We start from the raw sequence: 22,893 nt of genomic DNA on the forward strand, positions 1-22,893 counted from the left end.
TGGTAGTAACGAGCCAAAGGAAGCTTGTGGCATAGTCACATTTGCAGTAGATCAATTCCTTCCCCAACAAGCTATAATTTCGATAAGGATCTAAGATGGACCTTAAATCAATATTTCTTTGATTATTTACGTAACTTCCTTCTTGCTCTTATCTCAATCCATTTTTCAATTCGTAATGATGGTGCACCTTTGATTAGGAATGGCACTTCAAACTTATAATTTTCTATTCTTGGTGGTTTTTCGACCTGCGTAGTCACAATTATATGCATGAGATAATCCAGAAGATTCATATTTTGGGTTGGCTCATGGTAGCATTTTCACCCTCCTTAAGGTTGAAACTTCTCCTCCCCTGTTGTGTGGAGAGAAAGCTCGTCATGTGACCAACCATTTTCATCCTTTGCAGGTTAAACAACAATCTTGTTATAGCTATGGAGATTAGGGACCAAGGAAACTTCAGTGATAATTTGGCTGTGGGAATTATGGAGTAGAACTCACTATGGGAATTATGGAGTAGAACCTATACATGATAGAAGCGAATCAAGAGTTTTTGTGGGAGAAATTGACTCAGGTTTCATAGGTAGCAATGAATGTTTTGGATAAGATTATGGAGTATCAATTCATGCACAAAAGAGTGGAAGATGCATTGGAATATTTTAGGAAACTTCTAGAGGATCTATGAATATTTGTCTTACAAAACAATTCTGGTTGTCCAACTGAAGAAAGAATTAGTAAAAATATATTGTACTTGAATGTTCCTCCCTTGGAGGAGAATCACCAAGATGACTAATCTATAAAAATTGTCCAAATATTGTTATGCAATGTAAATTTTATTAAATTTTATAGGTTTTTTGGAGAGTGTACAGCTATGAAGACCCTGTGTTTCTTAGGATGTTCAACACGTTTATTGTGAAGAAAATAATAACGATCAAGAGGTTACATGTATCGCTGGCCTCTAGGGGATCTCTATGTAAACACCTACTATACAGGTTGTGATCTAGGCACAATTTTTTGACTAATACAACATTCTAATTATGGTTTTAAAAAAGATTTTATAAGAACCAACCAACTATAACATTAATTTGTTGGCACCAACCTACAAGAGACATCAATTCCCTCTATTTTTTTTATAGGAATTGACCTATAGGAGACAACAATCCCCTTTGTTTCTTTGTAGTCACCAACCTATAGGAGACATCAATCCCCACTACTGCAATATTTCCAGGCACCAACCTACAAGAGACACCAATCCCTACTACTACAAATATTCGTAGACACCAACATACTTCACTGAATATGCTTTTGTGTTCACGAAGTCTACTTGCTACTTCTACCTTCATTAGGTTTATTAGTTGCTTATGCCTTCACCAGATCTACCTACTGCTTCTTCCTTCATAAAGTCTACTTCTCCCAAAACTTGTTGCTTTTGGTTTCTTCCTAAGAAAAAACTTGCACAAAAGGCCACATATCCAATTTTGCAAATCTAGGTTTGAAATTTCTACCACAAGTACCTACAGATCTCTTCTCTATCTCCTTCATATTTCATAGTCTAAAACATCTTAGAAAGAATGTTATAACAAACTTGCCAAAGTAACCTGTATGAAGCATGTTTCAAGAGCATTTCGGACCAATAAATCTCTCAAATTATATATATGAAACTACAATGAAACATGGTCTGAAATTTCTATCATAGATACATTGAGATCTCTTCTTTGTTTGATCTCACATATACTTGAGCTAATTTATCTTCCCCTTATAACACATTTCTTTTCTCTTGAAATGAAAAAGGATATAATGTTTTGAAATATAATTAAATAAAAATATTAATATCTTAAAATTTTTCCATTCTCTTCTGGCCCCATTCTTTTATAAAAATATGATAAAACATCTTACAAAGAATATTATAACAAACTTTCCAAAGTAACATGTTTGAAGCATGCTTCAAGAGCATTTAGGACCAATAAATCTCTCAAATCATATATATGAAACTACAATGAAACACGGTCTCAAATTTCTATCATAGTTACATTGAGATCTCTTCTTTGTTTGATCTCACATACACTGAGCTAATTTGTCTTCCCCTTATATAACACATTTCTTTTCACATGAAATGAAAAAAGATATAATGTTTTGAAATATAATTAAATAAAAATATTAATATCTTTAAATTTTTCCATGGTTTTTACCGAACTTTTTTAATTATCAAAATTCCTTCTTTGATTTTTAGTGAGCAATGACCTAAGAGTGCACCAAATGAAAATGATATCGCCCAATAATCTTGGAGCCATATCTCATATTTTACTCATCATGGTTAATAATATCTAAAACATAAAACATATGGAATTATGTTTCTTCACGTTTGTATATCTATAATTTTATGTGAAAAAAGGTATAATGATATTATTTATATGTTTAAGGATTAATTTTGATGTTTAATTTGAATTTATTATTAAGTTGAATTTATTGACTTTTTAGAAATGTTGTAATTAATTGAGATTTTTTTTCTATTTTTATGGAAATGGAAATGATATGTATCAATTAAACGAGTTTTGTTTTTAGTCCTTGCTTTTTAGGCTGCCGGGACAATAATAATTGATTTTGGAGAATGTATTAGTCATACACAAAAACCAAAATGAATTTTAAGATTTTAAATCAAAGTTTTATGAAATTATATATATTTTTTTCAAAATTATTATTTCTTTCAATGATTTTAATCAAAATTTAAACTTGGAGGTCTTATTTGGCCTCTTCCCAAGGCACAAACATTTTCCTTGTAAAGCAATGCTAGAATTACTTAGCATTACTTGACTAAAAATAAGTATTTAATTAATTCCTTTCGATTGCTTGTTTAATTAACAACTTCTGGTTGCTTCCTTTCATGACATTTATGCTTTTCCTGGCAAGCACATAGGGCCCCTTCCCCTTCCTTTACTATGGGTGATCTTATCTCTCTTCCAACCACTGCTGCTGCACCTTTGCCTCTGTCTCTGTGGGATGAAGGTAAGTAATTTAACTTTCAACTCAATATGCAATGGGGTCAGTTGCTCGTGCTAGTTGTTGGTGTCTACAATGGGGTCAATTCCTCTTGCTAGTTGCTAGTGCCTGCAATGGGGTTAGTTGCTAGTGCTTGAAGAGATGTTGTGGGCTTCACCACTACAACTGGGGTTTGAATTTCCTACCTTTCACGTTGGAATAACATTTCGTTGGGAAAGTTTATGCTTTCTACTTTCAATGGTAATTATTTTGTACTCATGTTCTCTGTTCATTATAACATTCAAATTACAGTCAAGGAAACAATGAGTGGTATAACATTCAAATTATAGTTATAACTATATATATGTTCTTTTTAATTCAAAATTCCCGTAGTGTTTAATTTTAGAAAAAACTATACAGAGATATTCTGTCGTCTGTAATAAAACCCTTGTAGTATTGGGTCACCACTGTAAAAAGGTTTTTTAAGCTGAGTTAGATGGTATTAGGTTGCAGTCTTGAGTCACCACTAAAAAAAAAAAATCATTTGGGTTTGAGTTCTTCAACTACTTGTGAGCATTCTCAGTAAAGGTTGGTACAAAGAGTTTATCCAACACATGTGGGTACTTCTTATACGGTTCAACCGCAGTGGAAAAGGTAGGGATATGCTCCTCGGGTTTTCCAAATCCATCATACTTGGGAAGTTGTGGAAAGAAGATAGGAAAGCTTCTTATATGGTTCCATTGCAGATATGAAAAATTGTTGTTGGAGCCTAGAATAGTAGGACTGCCCTATAACTAAAGCATTTATTCAGGCAAGTTGTTCTCTACATCCAAACTCATTACTAGAAGTTTCCTATCGGTCACAGGTTTCCTACCAAATTCTATAGTAACCTCTTCTTTCTCTATTAAATGCAATAAAATGAAGTCTTAGTTGAAGCTTGCATTTTATAAACCTAAATATGAAAATGAGAAAGGTCCTACCATCAGTCACATAGAACCGCCCTACTATTTATTAACGATGGTCTTTAGGGGCGCTTATTCTCCCTCGTTTCAAACACGTAGTCAGGGACAAAAGTTACATAACTCTAAAGGAAGGGATGTTGAGCTTAGTCAAATGCAATCTCCTTCTCACCCTCTCCCCCCCATCCCACTCGGTGAAAACTATCGGGAAAGAGAATGATTCCCTAGGGTATATTATTAATTAGCAACACAAGTTTTTCCACCCCTTCTTTTTACCCATTTTTAGATCCAATTTCAATCCCATATTCATAGATAACCGTTTGATTTTATCAAATCGATGTTAAACTATTAGAAACTAATGGTTTGCAGCCATAGCCAACAATAATTATAGAAAACCTAAGATGTTTATGTAGAAATTTTGAATAATATGACACTTATTCACAGAGATTATCCCAATTATACACTATTGCGGAATACATGCATAAGACATAACCTCATCTAAGTTGATCATCAATTTAGCAGCATTAAAAACAATGAAACATCAATCGTATGTGCACATTAACACAGTATGTAACCCGGGGAAAGCTTACAGCTGAAAACCCCACACTATCTGTATATTATAATGATTGAGAACATGTAACAATACATAGTAAAATACTCCACACAAGTACTCAGTACTATCTCCACCTGTTACACACAAACTAGCTCAGATCTGATGCCTCAAATCTCCTCCACTGTTTGCATGCCTCCACTGCACAATCCTGCATGAGAATAATGATGAATGGCTGAACCAAACTCGTATTTCCTTGGATGAACCACGCAATCCTCATTGGAATTACTCAATCCATTGATTGTGCAAGATCTCATGCACAACTATAGTCACAACTGATAGCAATCTCAACCTCTAACACCTGTCTCCACTAAACTGCCCATGCACTGAGTTAACTGATTCTGCAGTTAGACTAAATACAACTATTTTAACCAAGTCAAACTGAACACAACTCCATCAACTCCTCAATCAACTCCACCAAACTCAACCACATGAGTTCTAACTGAAGTCTACCATGCAATAGCTCAACTGACTCATAAGAAAAGCGTATTTCCTTTTGACAGCTACATGTGCCACATCTGTAGTTCAAATTGAAGTGCTCCAAGAGGATAAGATAATGTTTATAGTCCAAATATTATTATGAGCTAATAATATTCGACTGTTCTATTTTTAGCCTGGCAGTCTAAAAATAGAAACCACCCATATGTCTAAAAATAGAAGTCCATCTATTTTTACCAACATGACCAATCATCCACAAACAGCATCCTGCAACTCATAGACCATGATCCATATGTCTAAAAATAGACATAGTCTAAAAATAGACTTTGCGCCAAAAATAGCTTGTGGGCCCACTTAGTGAAGGCGACTCCTTTCCACTAAGCTCCATCATCTTGTTGCATTCTCAACACTCCCTCTCAACAAGATATGGATTATTAGCAACCCCTATCCTGCCTTGGTGGTACTCGAATTTGCTCCTGGTGAGGGCCTTTGTCAAGATATCAGCATCCTGATCCTCCGTTGGAATGTATGAAAGTAACATGATTCTCCGCTGCACACAATCTCTGATATGATGGTACCTGATGTCAATGTTCTTGGATCTATCATGAAATACTGGATTAGCCGAGAGTTTAATGCAACTCTGGTTATCACAATAAATCACTACAGGCTCCAAGTATGAACCGAACAACCCGAACAGGATCTTCCTCATCCATATAGCCTCGCATGCAGTCAAACTTGCTGCCATATACTCGGCCTCTACTGAACTGAGTGCCATGATCTCTGCTTCCTGCTGTACCAAGAAACTGTTGTCGACCCGATACTGAAGACCCCTCCAGATGTGCTCTTTCTGTCCGTTGGGCTCCCTACCCAATCTGCATCCATGAAGCCACATAGCTTCACCTCATCATCCTGTCTGTACCACAATCCATATCCCGATGTGCCTCTGAGATAACGCAATACATGCTTGCATGCCTTCCAGAAGAGCTTGGTTGGCTTAACCATAGCTTGTGAAAGCTGGTTAACAGCATAGCATATATCGGGTCGTGTATTGACCAGATACATAAGCGACCCCACCAACTGTCGATAAACAGTGGCATCCACTACTTCTGCTGAAGTAGCATCCTCCTTCCTCCAACCTCCAGGAAGAGGAGTATCAACAGGCTTGTCGCCATGCATGTTGAACTTCTCCAGTATCTCCCGAGCATACATACCCTGAGAAACAAATAGTCCATCACTGCGCTGCCAAATTTCCAATCTCAGGAAATAATGAAGGAGGCCCAAGTCCTTCATCTCAAACTCCTTAGCAAGATCATCCTTGCATGAAAGTATCAACAGCTCATCACCTGTTAGAATCAAATCATCTACATAAAGTACAATGATAAGCAACTTACCCTCCACCACAATCTGGTATAGGTTAGGATCCGCCTCACTCTTGGAGAATCCAAGTCCAGTGAAATAACTGTCTATCCGTGTGTACCAAGCATGTGGTGCTTGTTTCAACCCATACAGCGCTCTCTTGAGCCTGCACACATGCGACTCGCTGCTGAAGATCTCGAAACCTTCGGGCTGCTCTATGTACACCTCCTCCTCGATGACCCCGTTGAGGAACGTAGTCTTCACATCCATCTGATGAATGTCCCACCCCATCTGCGCTGAGAGAGCAAGAATCGTCTGTATGGAAGAATACCTTGCGACAGGTGCAAAGGTCTCCTCATAATCAATCCCCTCTATCTGTGAAAAGCCTCGGGCAACAAATCTTGCCTTGTACTTCTCCACACTCCCATCAGCTGCCTGCTTTACTTTGTAGATCCATCTCGAACCCACCATTGATTTCCCTTCCGGTCTTGGGACAATCTCCCATGCACTGTTTCTGACAATTGAATCATACTCTTCCACCATGGCATCTACCCATGCGGGGTCCTCCACAACTTCCTCGAAAGAGGATGGCTCAGTCATGACACATTTGCTCACAAGAGCCATGTATCCAGTGTACCGATCAGGTGACTGTCTCTATCTACGTTGAGCTGTAGGTGGTCCTACAACCTTCTCTGCATCTTGAGCCAGTCGCTCAGCTTCTGTAATGCGCTTTCGCCCTCTGATGGTTGGCACTGCATGAGTGGTCTCTTCCACTCCATGAACTTCGTCCTGTGGCTGATCCACATCCTGAAGCTCATCCTTAGGAACTAATAGCTCCTCATCTGCATGCAAGTGTGGCTCATTCTCAAGCGAACACTTCATGGCTTTCTCCTCCCGAAATTTTATATCCCGTCGCACAACAGTCTTGCCATTGTCTGGAAAATACACACAATAGTTATGGGGCGTATTAGTGTACCCCACAAATATCCCAACCTCTGCGGTTGGCTCCAACTTCTTCCTGGCATCCTTTGTCACATGCATGTAAACATTAGTGCCAAAAATCCTCAAATGAGAAATATCAGGCCTCTTACCAAAATAAGCCTCCTCGGGTGTACTCATGCCAAGTATCCTGTGAGGAAAACGGTTCTGCACATATACTGCAGTATTGCATGCTTCCGCCCACAAGTGAAGGGGTAGGCCCTGATCATGCAACATCGCCCATGCAGCACCCACGATCGTTCTGTTCTTCTGCTTAGCAACCCCGTTCTACTGTGGGTTATGGGAAGCTATGAGCTCTCTTCGCATCTCTTGTGTGCTGCAGAAGTCCTTGAACTCACCAGAGATGAATTCACCACCATTGTCGCTCCTAAGAGCCTTCACCTTCTTCCCCGGCTCCTTCTCGACCAGTGCTTTGAACTCACAGAACATTGAGTATGTCTCGCTCTTCTTCTGCATGAAGAAGATCCAGCACTTTCTAGAGAAATCATCAACAAAGATCACATAGTACCTGTGCTTTGTTGTCGAAGCTATTGAGAAAGGTCCACACACGTCTGTGTGAATTCTCTCAAGGATCATTGTGGCGCGACTATCCTTCTCGTGAAAGGTGGATTTCACAAATTTTCCCAAAGTACACCCCTTTCACTGATCTGTCTGCGCAAGAGTGCCTTTAGGAAGCCCTGTAGTAATCTGCTGCAGTATCTTCAAGGCTCCATGGTGAAGGTGACCGAATCTCCTGTGCCACAGCTCGCCATCATCCCGGCTCACCAATCCTTCTGCCTTGCATGCCATTGTTGCGCAACCATCTACATGCAATTGATAAAGGTTCCTGACTCGAACCCCTATCTTTCGGGTTTCTCCAGTTGTCTTACTGTGCAGGAAAGCCTTTCCCTCGCTGAAAACAACATCATATCCCTTGTCTTCTAACATCGCCATAGAGATAAGATTCTTCTTCAATCCTGGCATATGCATCACTTCCTTCAATACGAAGGGTTTACCAGACTCCCTCTCAAAGGAAATGGTACCGATACCGGTCGCACTGTATCTACCATCATCGCCCATCTTGATGTGCACTCCAAGATCTTTCTCCTCCAGATCAGAAAACAAATCTCGATCTCCTGTCATGTGAAAAGACGCACCACTGTCCAAGAACCATACCGATCCCATCACACTTGATACCAAGCATGCGATCAATGAAAAATCAAGCTCAAACTGCAAGGCTAAGGCCTCTCCCACTGCAGATCCAGCAACTTGCTTATTTTTCTTCTTCTACAGACAATTTGTGGCATAGTGTCCATGCTGGTGACAATGAAAGCACTTCACCTTGGACATGTCCTGCTTCTTGCCTTTCGCACCGGAATGAGAAGCTTTCTTGTTCTTTCCCTTCTTTTCTTTGGCAGCCAAAGCGCAAATTTCTTCATTAGTTGCCTTTGATGAAGATCTGTCCCTGGTATTCCGCCTGATCTCCTCCTGCACAAGATCTGACCAAAGTCTCTCCCATCCTGGCAATTTCTCCCGACCATTGATAAAGTCCTGATAGGAATGCCAACTCTTCGGAAGACCAAGGAGAGCCAAGCTCACCAAGTCCTCATCATCGACAGTCACCCCCACACTTCCCAGCTCATCCTTGCATTGAGTGAACTTCGTGAGATACTTGGGCATATTGTCTCCCTTATCGCACTTAATGATTCTGAGTTTATCCTTGAGCCCAAGCTTCCTCTGATCGCTCTTGCTTTGGACTACATATGTCAACGCTTTCCACATCAAGTATGGAGAAGCTTTTCCATGCAGGCTAGACACAATGTGATCCTTCACGCCCTCCAACAGAATCCTTCGACACTTTGCTGTCTTCTTTTGCCAAGCATCAACTTGCGCAGTATCAGTAGGCTTTGGGACCTCAGCCTCTATGAACTCCTTCAGCCCATTGTCATCTAACACCGCCTCCATCCTGTCTTTCCATGCAATATAATTCGAGCTGCCCTCAAGAGCATACTCCAATCGCAATTCGTTGAAAGACATTGCAACGTTGACACCAAGAAAACACTGCTACAAATTCAAATTCCACCAGCTCAAAACTCAACCGCTTCTGATCTAAAATTCGTGAGAACAAATTATTTCTCGTACAGAGATTGACTGTATGGGCTTTTATCGAATATCTCACCTTCCAAAGGAAGGATGAATCCAGAGGCTACCTGGCCCGATTACAGACTCTGCCTGAAGAAATAAAATGTAAACACTTTCTGAATAATAGATCTGATGATCAACAGCTCTGATACCATGTAGAAATTTTGAATAATATGACACTTATTCACAGAGATTATCCCGATTATACACTATTGTGGAATACATGCATAATACATAACCTCCTCTACGTTGATCATCAATTTAGCAGCATTAAAAACAATGAAACGTCAATCGCATGCGCATAGGGAAAGCATACAGCTGAAAACCCCACACTATCTGTATATTATAATGATTGAGAACATGTAACAATACATAGTAAAATACTCCTCACAAGTACTCAGTACTATCTCCACCTGTTACACACAAACTAGCTCAGATCTGATGCCTCAAATCTCCTCCACTGTTTGCCTGCCTCCACTGCGCAATCTTGCATGAGAATAATGATGAATGGCTGAACCAAACTTTTATTTCCTTGGCTGAACCACGCAATCCTCATTGGCATTACTCAATCCATTGATTGTGCAAGATCTCATACACAACTATAGTCACAACTGATAGCAATCTCAACCTCTAACAGTTGTCTCCACTGAACTGTCCATGCACTGAGTTAACTGATGTATTCTTTAGTTTCTTTATTAGTGAATTAATTAAAAATTAATTCACATCACTCATCACTAGTGTATTCTGCAGTTAGACTAAATACAACTAGTTTAACCAAGTCAAACTGAACACAACTCCATCAACTCCTCAATCAACTCCACCAAACTCAACCACATGTGTTCTAACTAAAGTCCACCATGCAATAGCTCAACTGACTCATAAGAAAAACGTATTTCCTTCTGACAGCTACATGTGCCACATCTGTAGCTCAAACTAAAGTGCTCCAAGAGGATAAGATAATGTTTATAGTCCAAATATTATTATGAGCTAATAATATTCGACTGTTCTATTTTTAGCTTGGCAGTCTAAAAATAGAAACCGCCCATATGTCTAAAAATAGAAGTCCATATATTTTTACCAGCATGACCAATCATCCACAAACAACATCCTGCAACTCATAGACCATGATCCATATGTCTAAAAATAGACATAGTCTAAAAATAGACCTTGTGCCAAAAATAGCCTGCGGGCCCACTTAGTGAAGGCGACTCCTTTCCACTAAGCTCCATCATCTTGTTGCATTCTCAACAGTTTAAAACTCCATAAATGACACCCTTTTTAGTATTATTTTCAGCCAATGGGTTTGAACCTGTTTGTGGCCAAAGCTGGCAGTAGTTATAGATGTTATTAAAGATACTAATTTTTTTTTCCTAAAATGAAATCGTGGGTATTGAGAAACATACCATTGCGAAGCATGCATAGCTAGTTGACCACTACGATTAAATGAAGTTTGAATTTCTCCTAGATTTCTTTTAATACCCTTTAACTCTGTAAACTCTTAGAAAATAGATCTTCATACTCTGTTAGCAAGGCTTCAACTTCTATCATGGTATGGTCATCCCAATAATATCCAATTCATGCAATTTGAGGTTTTGCCTCAGTCATAATATTCACCTTCCATAGCTTCACAAGTTGGTGATAAGGCTTCTCGGTTCCATCCTTACTCTCCTCCTTGATTTCTCGAGTCCCTTCTAATTATTTTAAACTCAGATGTTGTAGGTCTAGAAAATTAGTTTCATCAGTCATTTTGTTCTACCTTCCCAAAGTACAAAGAGAAGCACAACTACCCAACTCCCTGCAATCGATCTGACTAAAACTAAAATTCTGTCATATGGTAAGAAACCCTAAAAGCATCAATATTTTTATTGTTTCAAGTTTTCTAGATGCAATTTTGAGCATACGCTTACAAATATCATTTTTCTTCATGGCTGTGATAGAAACATGGCCATGAAGGCATTGGAATATGGGTGTTGGGAAGTTGAAGACATTTAAATGGATGTGTTGCAATAAAGCAGTTCACTTATGCCAAGTACAATAATGAATGAGAGGTATCACGAAGCAATCAAACCTTATTAGACTTAGATATATTTCATCCTTTAACCACCACTAATCATAGAAACAACCAACTTCAAGATCTCATACATGTTCGTTGATCTGCCATTATTATGTGTTCCAACCTCATGATCTCATACATGTTTGGTGATCTACCATTATTAATTGTTTCCATAATTTTCCTTAAACTAAATGTAGGCACATATAACAAATTAGTTTTTAACCAAAATGAGTAGATTTTTAATATAAATATAGCACGCCCGTTCACAAACAAAACCAATATTTTACATAGTTTTTTCAAGCCTTCAAAGGGATGATGATATATCATTTGGTCTGCAAACCTAATGTATAAGTGTTCTTTGTTCTTCTCACAAAAATTCCCCATTCTAGAGCTCCTACAACTATAAATTCGACAAAATTGAAGCATTAAATATTTACATTTACATTGTGCCATTTAGAAACTGTGAGAAAAAACTTATAAAAACTAAATATCCATTGGTGTTGGACTGTTAAGGTCCAGGCCAATGGAGACTTCTTCGGTGCCTTTGTTCAGGTCCAACTTGGTAGATTCCTCCTCATTTTTCTTGTTGCTCTCCTACACTTTGAGCTTTAGATTCTCAATTTGTTGCCGCAGTGCATCTATTTCATCTTCAAGTTGTCGAATACACCCTCTTTTCTATTTGTCTCTCCTGCATCGTCAGGTTCTCTTGTTGCTAATGATGTATGCTACACTGCAATTCAGCTAGGCCTTCCCTTACATCCAAGTGGTCCTGCACACAGATGATGCAGGTTGGCCTATTTCTCCTACACGCTAGAGAAATTCCCACCCGCGACCCTCTTGACCTCGGCTTGCGACTACCCCAAGAGCTCGACTAGGAACTATCTTATGCATTCTGCACACTCGAATCCATCTTCAGACTACCCAAAATGTCCCAGAACCTTCTGTCACTCTCGATGAATTCTAGGGTAACCTTGACCCACTGTTCTAGGAACCAACCTTCCACCACCCCGTCCACCTCATTGGTCTCCAAAAAAGCCCTAGGGATCTAACCCAGGACACCCTCACAGACCTGAGATTTATAAACCTTCTCTCCAACAAAAATCTTAAATTCAGTCGTGTTGAAATAGACTTCCCTCCGCGGGTCAACGCTCAATTATTCCCCAAGGTTTTGGACCTGAACCTCCTCCCAATTCAGCAAAATAATGACACCCAACCCAACAACAACACTCATACCCTTAATTGCACTCAAACTTGCGCCCTCCTAAAGCTTCCCGCTCGAAATATCAGGTACATCCGACTCCTTAACTTTCTTCCCTTCAACCCAGACCCAACAACTAACTCGCAACAACCTCAGCTTCAGCAGCAAGGCCTTTGCAACGGCCACCTGAGCAAAATAGAACCTTAAACCATAAAAATTGAACATGTCGTTATTCCTTTTATATCAGTTACAGGAATGTGCGATGATGTTGTACCATGTGAAGAATCTGATGCAGCTGAGATCCCGATGGGCTTCCATTATTTCCCAGTCATCTGCCATAAAATCCCAACACTGCTCCTGATCCATCCTTCCCATCCTAAGCATCCTCCCACGAGTGAACAAGGTTGTTCTGTGCACCAGAATTAAATGTTTCTCCGAAATCCCCATTATCCTGCAATCTCCCGAGGTGGTGCGTCATCCTTTTGACCTTGAACCAGGATGTGGGACCTGAATACACATGCAAAGGTCTCTTCCATGAACAAGTGGAGTACCAGGGTGACGAACACAGACATGTCGCATATGTAAGTAGAGGACTCTCCTTCCACAAGGCTTGATGACAGTCTAGGGCTCTCATGTAATGATGCGACAGGGCCCAAGGGACAGGGGGATGAGGTGGGCAGGGGTGGAGAACATGGCGGGAAGGAGGGGAGGCGGGATTGGATGAGAGAGGGGAGCGACGGGGAAAATGATAGGAGAATGGCAGAGGGAAGGGATGGTGGGGATAAATAGGGAAGAGGGGAGGTGAAGGGAAGGGAAGGGGATGGAAAGGGAAGGGAGAGGAATAAGGGAATGGTGGAGGGGCCAAATAACCACCCCAAGAATTTTGAAAGCAATTTCCCCAATTCCAAAATTTGTTGACTTCCTTGCAAGGCTGTTATAAAACTCCACAATCCAAAATTTATATCTCATCAACACTCTTATGGGATGTTAGTTGTGCTCACAACCTCATTCACAATGCCCCTTTCTTCTCTAAATTGGCATGCATGGCTAGCCTATTTGTCAACTTCGTGGGTATTTCCTCTGATAATATGGAAGAAAGACACTAATTCGAAGGAGGGGATCAACCCTTGGGATCTCTTGATAATTTGGTTCAAGGTAGTGTTTTTAGCTGATGAAGCATAGATCATATGCCTAATAATTATCATGGACTCCCCTAAAACTTGTATTGTTTTAATGCCCTTCTTTTGAGTCAGTGTGAGGTCGAGGAACAAACCATATGCTTCTTCTTGGTTGTTGGTCTTCCGTCCAAGTCCCCAAGCATATCTATATTCAATGCTTCCTTCGGGATTAATGAGAATCTCTCTCCCTCCTACTACCCCACACATATAACAAATTTTAAAGAATCAATGAATTATTGAATAAAATGCAACTAAATATTATGTCTAAATTTTCAAAAAAAATATTAATTATGAATTGCTTAAAATCTTGCTACTTTAAAAGATTAATTCAATTATTAATATTTCTAATCATTTGACTAACTCTTACAAAATATTCATATATTAATTCACTCTTCCATTTAAAAAATAATTAATAAAAATATAATAGTGTATTAAAAAGCAATGTTGCAAGTGGTCGTTTATCCCGCGTGGTTGGGACGGCCAGCTTATGGCCTCCCCACCCGGGTTCGACCCACATTGCATGTAGCGCTGCTCCGCAGCATATTGTAACTATTTCGTCTTGCCGCTCCGCCGGATATGTGTGAGTTGCCTGTGCACAACAGATGTTTGTCTCATGCTGGGTTGCTGTCAAGTGTGACGCAACAGATGTACGGTTTCAGTTGTACAAATATTGTATATAATGTAATATGTTGCTTCTTCAGCGGGGATGCCCTTCCCCTCTTGAAAAAAAAAGAAATGCCGCAATCTTAAAGAAAACATCCCTTTAATTACCAACAACATCGGAAAATCCAAAATAAACCTCAAGATAAACAGTTTTACCCTCAATTTAACATATAATCAAAAGTTCATTGGGCACAACTTACTTTAGAAGCACGTGAAAAATAAATAGATAAAAACTAAAAACTAAACTATATGATAATGGTCGACAAGTTCAATTGAGAAACTCTTATTCAATGTTGAGCACACAATTAACTGCAGTTACTACTCAGCGAGTGACACTTCCTGCTTGGCAGGGACTCGTTGCTTAGCAACCGATCTTGTTAGAAAAGGGTTGGGTTTGTGCAAAATTATTTGATTATATTTTTAAAGTAAGATTTGGACTTGTGTAACCAACACTTACTTTTTAAAACATGTCTTAATTTTTTATTATTATATTAATTTCATCGCACTTTAAGGTTTTATACAGTATATAGGTCTTCGGTTTTTATATTAAAATTTAATATCTTCTTATATTATTATTGGAATTATTTTTTAAAATTTAATTTTATTAAAATTTGTATATTAATACAATAAAGTATATAATATTAATTAGAATTGAAGTAAAAAAAATAAAATAATATATACATTATTATATGTTGGATTAAAAAGTAATACTAATACATATTGATGATGATGATGATTAACGTCCACTAAGATCAATGCGGTCTATTGGACTTTAAGAAAGTAAGAGATTAATTGAGACTCTTTAATATTTCATTTCTATGATTTAAAAGAAGGGAAATAAGCATTCCTAGGTCACTATAATTTTGTTGACTTATGAGTCAAGAAGGTTGGTAGTGTAGCAAATGTTTTGGAAATGAGAGCATTTGTGAATAAGAGTCAGACAACCCAAGAGAAAGTGTTTTCCATCTTCAACCTTCTTAGTATCACAACGGTGATAATTTCTTTCATCCAAGGGTGTTTTGGAATAGACCAATGCCCAGTTTCACTCTGGAGCTCATGGAAATTAGTTCTTATCTTCATAATGTTCATTTTCTTCTAATAGCACTAGTTAAGACAAAAAGATAATTCTAGTTAGCAAGAGTGGATTTGATCACTTCTTTCTAATACCTTAGCTTCCTTTTACCCTCTAGCTCCTTATCATCCCGCAACTTATCCTTAAATTTGGAAGTAATAAATGTTTAGTATTATCCTTGTTCTCCAAGATGATCTCCTCATTTATCCCCCAATGGTCGAGCCAAGACTGGGGATCCTTGTGTCATCCTCACTTGAGTTAAAGGTGGGGATTCTAGCTAGAGTTATAAGCAACTTTGGGGAGCCTCTTGACATCCATGTTGTAAAGCTTCTTCTTATACATTAAATACCTAAACATAACCATGAGTTTCTCACCCACGAGTTGCACCAAGCCTCTACAACAGCAAGCTCCCCTGCTGCCACTTACCTCACCAATCCCTTCCTCCGGATCTGGTCTTTTGGTAATCACCGGTCCTCTGCTGGAACCTTTCGAGCATTTCTCCACTGCTCCTTCAGGCTTCACTCATCTGCAACTTCCAAGAACACACTTGTCCTTTTCATTCAACCTCTGTTGAATCTTTAGGTTCTGCCACATTCACCTAGAATCCCTTGCTGGACTCCTTCATCACTGCACTTCAGCTGTGATCTGCTTCTTCCCGCTGAGACTTTCTTTAACCTGCTTGCAACTTGAATTCTGCAAACAACTTTCAAACCAGAGTCAAATATCATCTGACAAGTCACCTTCAAGATCATGTTGATCTCGCTTCCCTTTTTCAACTGCACTTGCATATCTGTGCTGCAATCTTCATTAGCTTCAAAATCAGATATTCATTCATCGCATGCAATTAACTCAATTCAATTTAAAACTTAAACCTTCACAGATACCAAAATTGACGCAGAGCCAACCATGCAAACACAGAATCATTCCTCTCTCATGCATATACAAATTCATCATCAACAAATCCCCAGATAAGACTCTGATTTAAATACCATCAGCGCCCCTATGTTGACTGGACTGAGTGCCAATACACATTCGATTTTGACAATCCTCAACAAACCAAATATTAAAACTGGCAATTACTTACCTTCTCCATTATCGAACCCGACTTTGCTCTATATCAGTGTTGTGCTCTGTAGAAATTTTGAATAATTTAACACATATTCAATGGAGATTATCCTGATCATGTACTATTTCGGAATACATACACAATACATAAGCTCCTCTACGTTGATCATCAATATAGCAGCATCAATAACAATAAAACATCAAGAGCATTCACACATTAACACGGTATGTAACCCAGGGAAAGCTTACAGCTGAAAAACCCACACTATCTGTATATTAATGATTGAGAACATGTAACATTGCAAATTACAATGCTTATCACAAGCAATCCAGTACCAGCTCCACCTGTTACACACAATACAGCTCAGATCTGATCTCCAAATCTATTCCACTGCTTGCCTGCCTCCACTGCTCAATACCTGCTCAAGAATGAATGAGAATGGATTAACCAAACTCGTATTTACCTCCAAAGAATCACTCACACTGGGAAAGACGTGAGCATAGGCTATAATACTGGGCAAATACTTGGGCAAGCTCATTGGCATACTCAATCCCTTGATTGTGCAAATCCTCATGCACAACTATAGTCACAACTGATAGCAATCTGATCCTCTAACACCTGTCCCTGCTGAACTGAACATGCACTGACATGCAACTGAGTTAACTGATGTATTCTATAGTTGCATTATGAGTTAATAATTAGTTTAACAACTCATCATTAATCTATTTGCAGTTAGACTAATTACAACTAGTTTAACCAAGTCAAACTGAACGCAACTCCACCAAACTCAACTGATTGAGTTCTAACTGAAGTCATGCATGCAACAACTCAACTGACCCACAAAGAGAGCGTACTTCCTTTTGACAACTACATGTGCCACATCTGTAGCTCAAACTGAAGTGCTCCAAGAGAATAAGATCAAGTTTATAGTCCAAATATTATTATGAGACAATAATATTTGACTTTTCTATTTTTGACAGCCAGTCTAAAAATAGACTTTGATCACTCCTGCTGTGATCACTCCTGCTGTGATCATCCCTGTTGTGGTCACTCCTGCTGTGATCATCCCTGTTGTGATCCAAAAATAGAACTTGCACCATAATTTGCCTGCGGGCCCACTTAGTGAAGGCGACTCTTTTCACTAAGCTCCATCATCTTGTTGCAATCTCAACACTCCCTCTCGACAAGATATGGATTATCAGCAACCCCTATCCTGCCTTGGTGGTATTCGAATTTGCTCCTGGTGAGAGCCTTCGTCAAAATATCAGCATCCTGATCCTCCGTTGGAATGTATGAAAGCAACATGATCCTTCGCTGCACACAATCTCTGATATGATGGTACCTGATGTCAATATGCTTAGATCTATCATGAAATACAGGATTAGCCGAGAGTTTAATGCAACTCTGGTTATCACAGTAAATCACTGTAGGATCCAAATGAGAACCGAACAAACCAACCAGGATCTTCCTCATCCATATAGCCTCGCATGCAGCCAAACTTGCTACCATATACTCGGCCTCTGCTGAACTGAGTGCCACGGATCTCTGCTTCCTGTTGTACCAAGAAATTGATGTCGATCCAATACTGAAGACCCCTCCTGATGTGCTCTTTCTGTTCGTTGGGCTCCCTTCCCAATCTGCATCCATGAAGCCACATAGCCTCACCTCATCCTCCTGTCTGTACCACAATCCATATCCCGATGTGCCTCTCAAATAATGCAATACATGCTTGCTCGCCTTCCAGAAGAGCTTGGTAGGCTTAACCATAACTTGTGAAAGTTGGTTAACTGCATAGCATATATCGGGTTGTGTATTGACCAAATACATCAGCAACCCCACCAACTGTCAATAAACAGTGGCATCCACTTCTTCTCCCGAAGTGGCATCCTCCTTCCTCATCCCTCCAGGAAGAGGAGTATCAACAGGCTTGCAGCCATGCATGTTGAACTTCTCCAGTATCTCCCGAGCATACTTGCCTTGAGAAACAAACAGTCCACCACTGCGCTGCCATATTTCCAATCCTAGGAAATAGTGAAGGAGGCCCAAGTCTTTCATCTCAAACTCCTTAGAAAGATCATCCTTGCATGAATGTATCAACAGCTCATCACCCGTTAGAATCAAATCATCAACATACAGTACAATGATAAGCAACTTACCCTCCACCACAATCTGGTATAGGTTAGGATCCGCCTCGCTCTTAGAGAATCCAGGTCCTGTGAAATATTTGTCTATCCGTGTGTACCAAGCACGTGGTGCTTGTTTCAACCCATACAACACTCTCTTGAGCCTGCACACATGCAACTCGCTGCTGAAGACCTCAAAGCCTTCTGGTTGCTCAATGTACACCTCCTCCTCAATGACTCCGTTGAGGAATGCAGTCTTCACATCCATCTGATGAATGTGCCATCCCATCTGCGCTGAGAGAGAAAGAATCGTCCGCATGGAAGAATACCTTGCGACAGAAGCAAAGGTCTCCTCATAATCAATCCCCTCTATCTATGAAATGCCTCGGGCAATAATCTTGCCTTATACTTCTCCACACTCCCGTCAGCTGCCTGCTTAACTTTGTAGATCCATCTCGAACCCACCACTGATTTCCCTTCTGGTCTAGGAACAATCTCCCATGCACTGTTTCTGACAATAGAATCATACTCTTCCACCATGGCGTCTACCCATGCGGGATCCTCCACAACTTCCTTGAAAGAGGATGGCTCAGTCACAACACACTTGCTCATAAGAGCCTTGTATTTAGTGTACCGATCAGGTGACTGTCTCTGCCTGGGTTGGGCTGTAGGTGGTCCTACAACTTTCTCTACATCTTGAGCCAGTCGCTCAGCTTCTGTCAAGCCCTTTCGCCCTCTGATGGTTGGCGCTGCATGAGTGGTCTCTTCCAGTCCATGAACCTTGTCCTATGGCTGATCCACGTCCTAAAGCTCATCCTTAGGAACTAATAGCTCCTCATCTGCATGCAAGTGTAGCTCCCTCTCAAGTGAACACTTCATGGCTTTCTCCTCCTGAAATTTTATATCCCGTCACACAACAGTTTTACCATTGTCTGGCAAATACACACGATAGTTGTGGGGCGTATCAGTGTACCCCACAAATATCCCAACCTCTGCAGTCGGCTCCAACTTCTTCCTGGCATCCTTCGTCACATGCATGTAAACGTTAGCACCAAAAATCCTCAAATGGGAAAGATCAGGCTTCTTACCAGAATAAGCCTCCTGGGGTGTACTCATGCCAACTATCCTATGAGGAAAACGGTTCTGCACATAAATTGTTGTATTGCATGCTTCTGCCCACAAGTGAAGGGGTAGGCCCTGATCATGCAACATTGCCCGTGCATCACCCACAATCGTTCTGTTCTTCCACTTAGCTACCCCGTTCTGTTGTGGGTTATGGGGAGCTATGAGCTCTCTTCGAATCCCTTCCGCCTTGTAGAAATCCTTGAACTCGTCCGAGATGTATTCACCACCATTATCGCTCCTAAGAGCCTTCACCTTCTTCCCCGACTCCTTCTCGACCAGTGCTTTGAATTCACAGAACTTTGAATATGTCTCGCTCTTCTTCTGCATGAAGAAGATCCAGCACTTACGAGAGAAATCATCAACAAAAATCACATAATACCTGTGTTTTGCTATCGAAGCAACTAGGAAAGGTCCACACACGTCTGTGTGAATTCTCTCAAGGATCGTCGTGGCGCGACTATCCTTCTCATGAAAGGTGGCTTTCACAAACTTCCCCAAAGTACACCCCTTGCACTGATCTGACTGCACAAGAGTGCCTTTAGGAAGCCCTGTAGTAATCTGCTGCAGTATCTTCAAGGCTCCATGGTGAAGGTGACCCAATCTCCTGTGCCACAACTCGCCATCATCCTGGCTCACCAATCCTTCTGCCTTGCCCGCCATTGCTACGCATCCATCTACTTGCAACTGATAAAGGTTCCTCACTCGAACCCCTATCTTCCAGGTCTCACCAGTTGTCTTGCTGCGCAGGAAAGCTTTTCCCTCGCTGAAAACAACATCATACCCCTTGTCTTCTAACATCGCCACTGAGATAAGATTCTTCTTCAGTCCTGGAACATGCATGACTTCCTTCAATACGAAGGGTTTACCAGACTCCCTCTCAAAGGAAATGGTACTGATATCGGTCGCACTGTATCTACCATCATCGCCCATCTCGATGTGCACTCCAAGATCTTTGTCCTTCAGATCAGAAAACAAATCTCGATCTTCCGTCATGTGAAAAGATGCACCACTGTCCAAGAACCACACTGATCCCATCACACTTGAAACCAAGCATGCGATCAATGAAAAATCAAGCTCAAACTGCGAGGCTAGAGCCTCTCCTGCTATAGATCCAACAACCTGCTTGTTCTTCTTCTTCTGCGGACAATTAGTGTCATAGTGTCCGTGTTGGTGACAGTGAAAACACTTCACCTTGGACATGTCCTGCTTCTTGCCTTTCGCACCAGACTGAGAAGCTTTCTTTCTCTTCCCTTTCTTTGCTTTGGTAGCCAAAGCGCAATTTTCTTCATCAACTCCCTTTGATGAAGATCCGTCCCTGGTACTCCGCCTAATCTCCTCCTGCACAAGATCTGACCATAGTCTTTCCCATCCTGGAAATTTCTCCCGACCATTGACAGAGTCCTGATAGGAATGCCAACTCTTCGGAAGACCAAGGAGAGCTAAGCTCACCAAGTCCTCATCATCGACAGTAACCCCCACACTTCCCAGCTCATCTCGACACTGAGTGAACTTCGTGAGATACTTGGGCATACTGTCACCCTTCTCGCATTTGATGTTTCTGAGTTTATCTTTGAGCGCCAGCTTCCTCTGATCGCTCTTGCTTTGGAATAGATCTGTTAAAGCCTTCCACATCAAATATGGAGAAGTCTTTCCATGCAGGCTGGACACAATGTGATCCTTCACGCCCTCCAACAGAATCCTTCGACATTTTGCGGTCTTCTTTTGCCAAGCATCAGCTTGAGTAGCATCAGTAGGCTTTGGGACATCCGTCTCTATGAACTCCTTCAGCCCGTTATCATCCAATACTGCCTCCATCCTGTCCTTCCATGCAATATAGTTTGAGCTTCCCTCAAGAGCATACTCCAATCGCAATCCGTTGAAAGACATTGTTGCGTTGCCACCAAGAAAACACTGCTGCAAATTCGAATTCCACCAGCTCCAACTCAACCGCCTCGGATCTAAGATTCGTGAGAACACAATATTTCTCGTACAGAGATTGACTGTATGGGAATTCACCGGATATCTCACCTTCCAAAGGAAGGATGAATCCAGAGGCTACCTGGCCTGATTACAGACTCTGCCTGAAGAAATAGAATGTAAACACTTCCTGAATAGTAGATCTGATGATCAACAGCTCTGATACCATGTAGAAATTTTGAATAATTTAACACATATTCAATGGAGATTATCCTGATCATGTACTATTTCGAAATACATACACAATACATAAGCTCCTCTACGTTGATCATCAATATAGCAGCATCAATAACAATAAAACATCAAGAGCATTCACACATTAACACAGTAGGTAACCCGGGGAAAGCTTACAGCTGAAAACCCCACACTATCTATATATTAATGATTGAGAACATGTAACATTACAAAGTACAATGCTTATCACAAGAACTCCAGTACGAGCTCCACCTATTACACACAATACAGCTCAGATCTGATCTCCAAATCTATTCCACTGCTTGCCTGCCTCCACTGCTCAATACCTGCTCAAGAATGAATGAGAATGGATTAACCAAACTTGTATTTACCTCTAAAGAATCACTCACACTGGGAAATACGTGAGCAGAGGCTATAATACTAGGCAAATACTTGGGCAAACTCATTGGCATACTCAATCTCTTGATTGTGCAAATCCTCATGCACAACTATAGTCACAACTGATAGCAATCAGATCCTCTAACACCTGTCCCTGCTGAACTGAACATGCACTGACATGAAACTGATGTATTCTATAGTTGCATTATGAGTTAATAATTAGTTTAACAACTCATCATTAGTCTATTTGCAGTTAGACTAATTACAACTAGTTTAACCAACTCAAACTGAACACAACTCCATCAACTCCACAATCAACTCCACCAAACTCAATTGATTGAGTTCTAACTGATGTCATGCATGCAACAACTCAACTGACCCACAAAGAGAGCGTACTTCCTTCTGACAGCTG

The sequence above is a fragment of the Pinus tabuliformis genome, chromosome 5_1 (genome assembly GCF_031772625.1).
Source record: "Pinus tabuliformis cultivar Carrire ecotype Pingquan chromosome 5_1, CPIR1, whole genome shotgun sequence".
Taxonomy (NCBI): Eukaryota; Viridiplantae; Streptophyta; class Pinopsida; order Pinales; family Pinaceae; genus Pinus; species Pinus tabuliformis.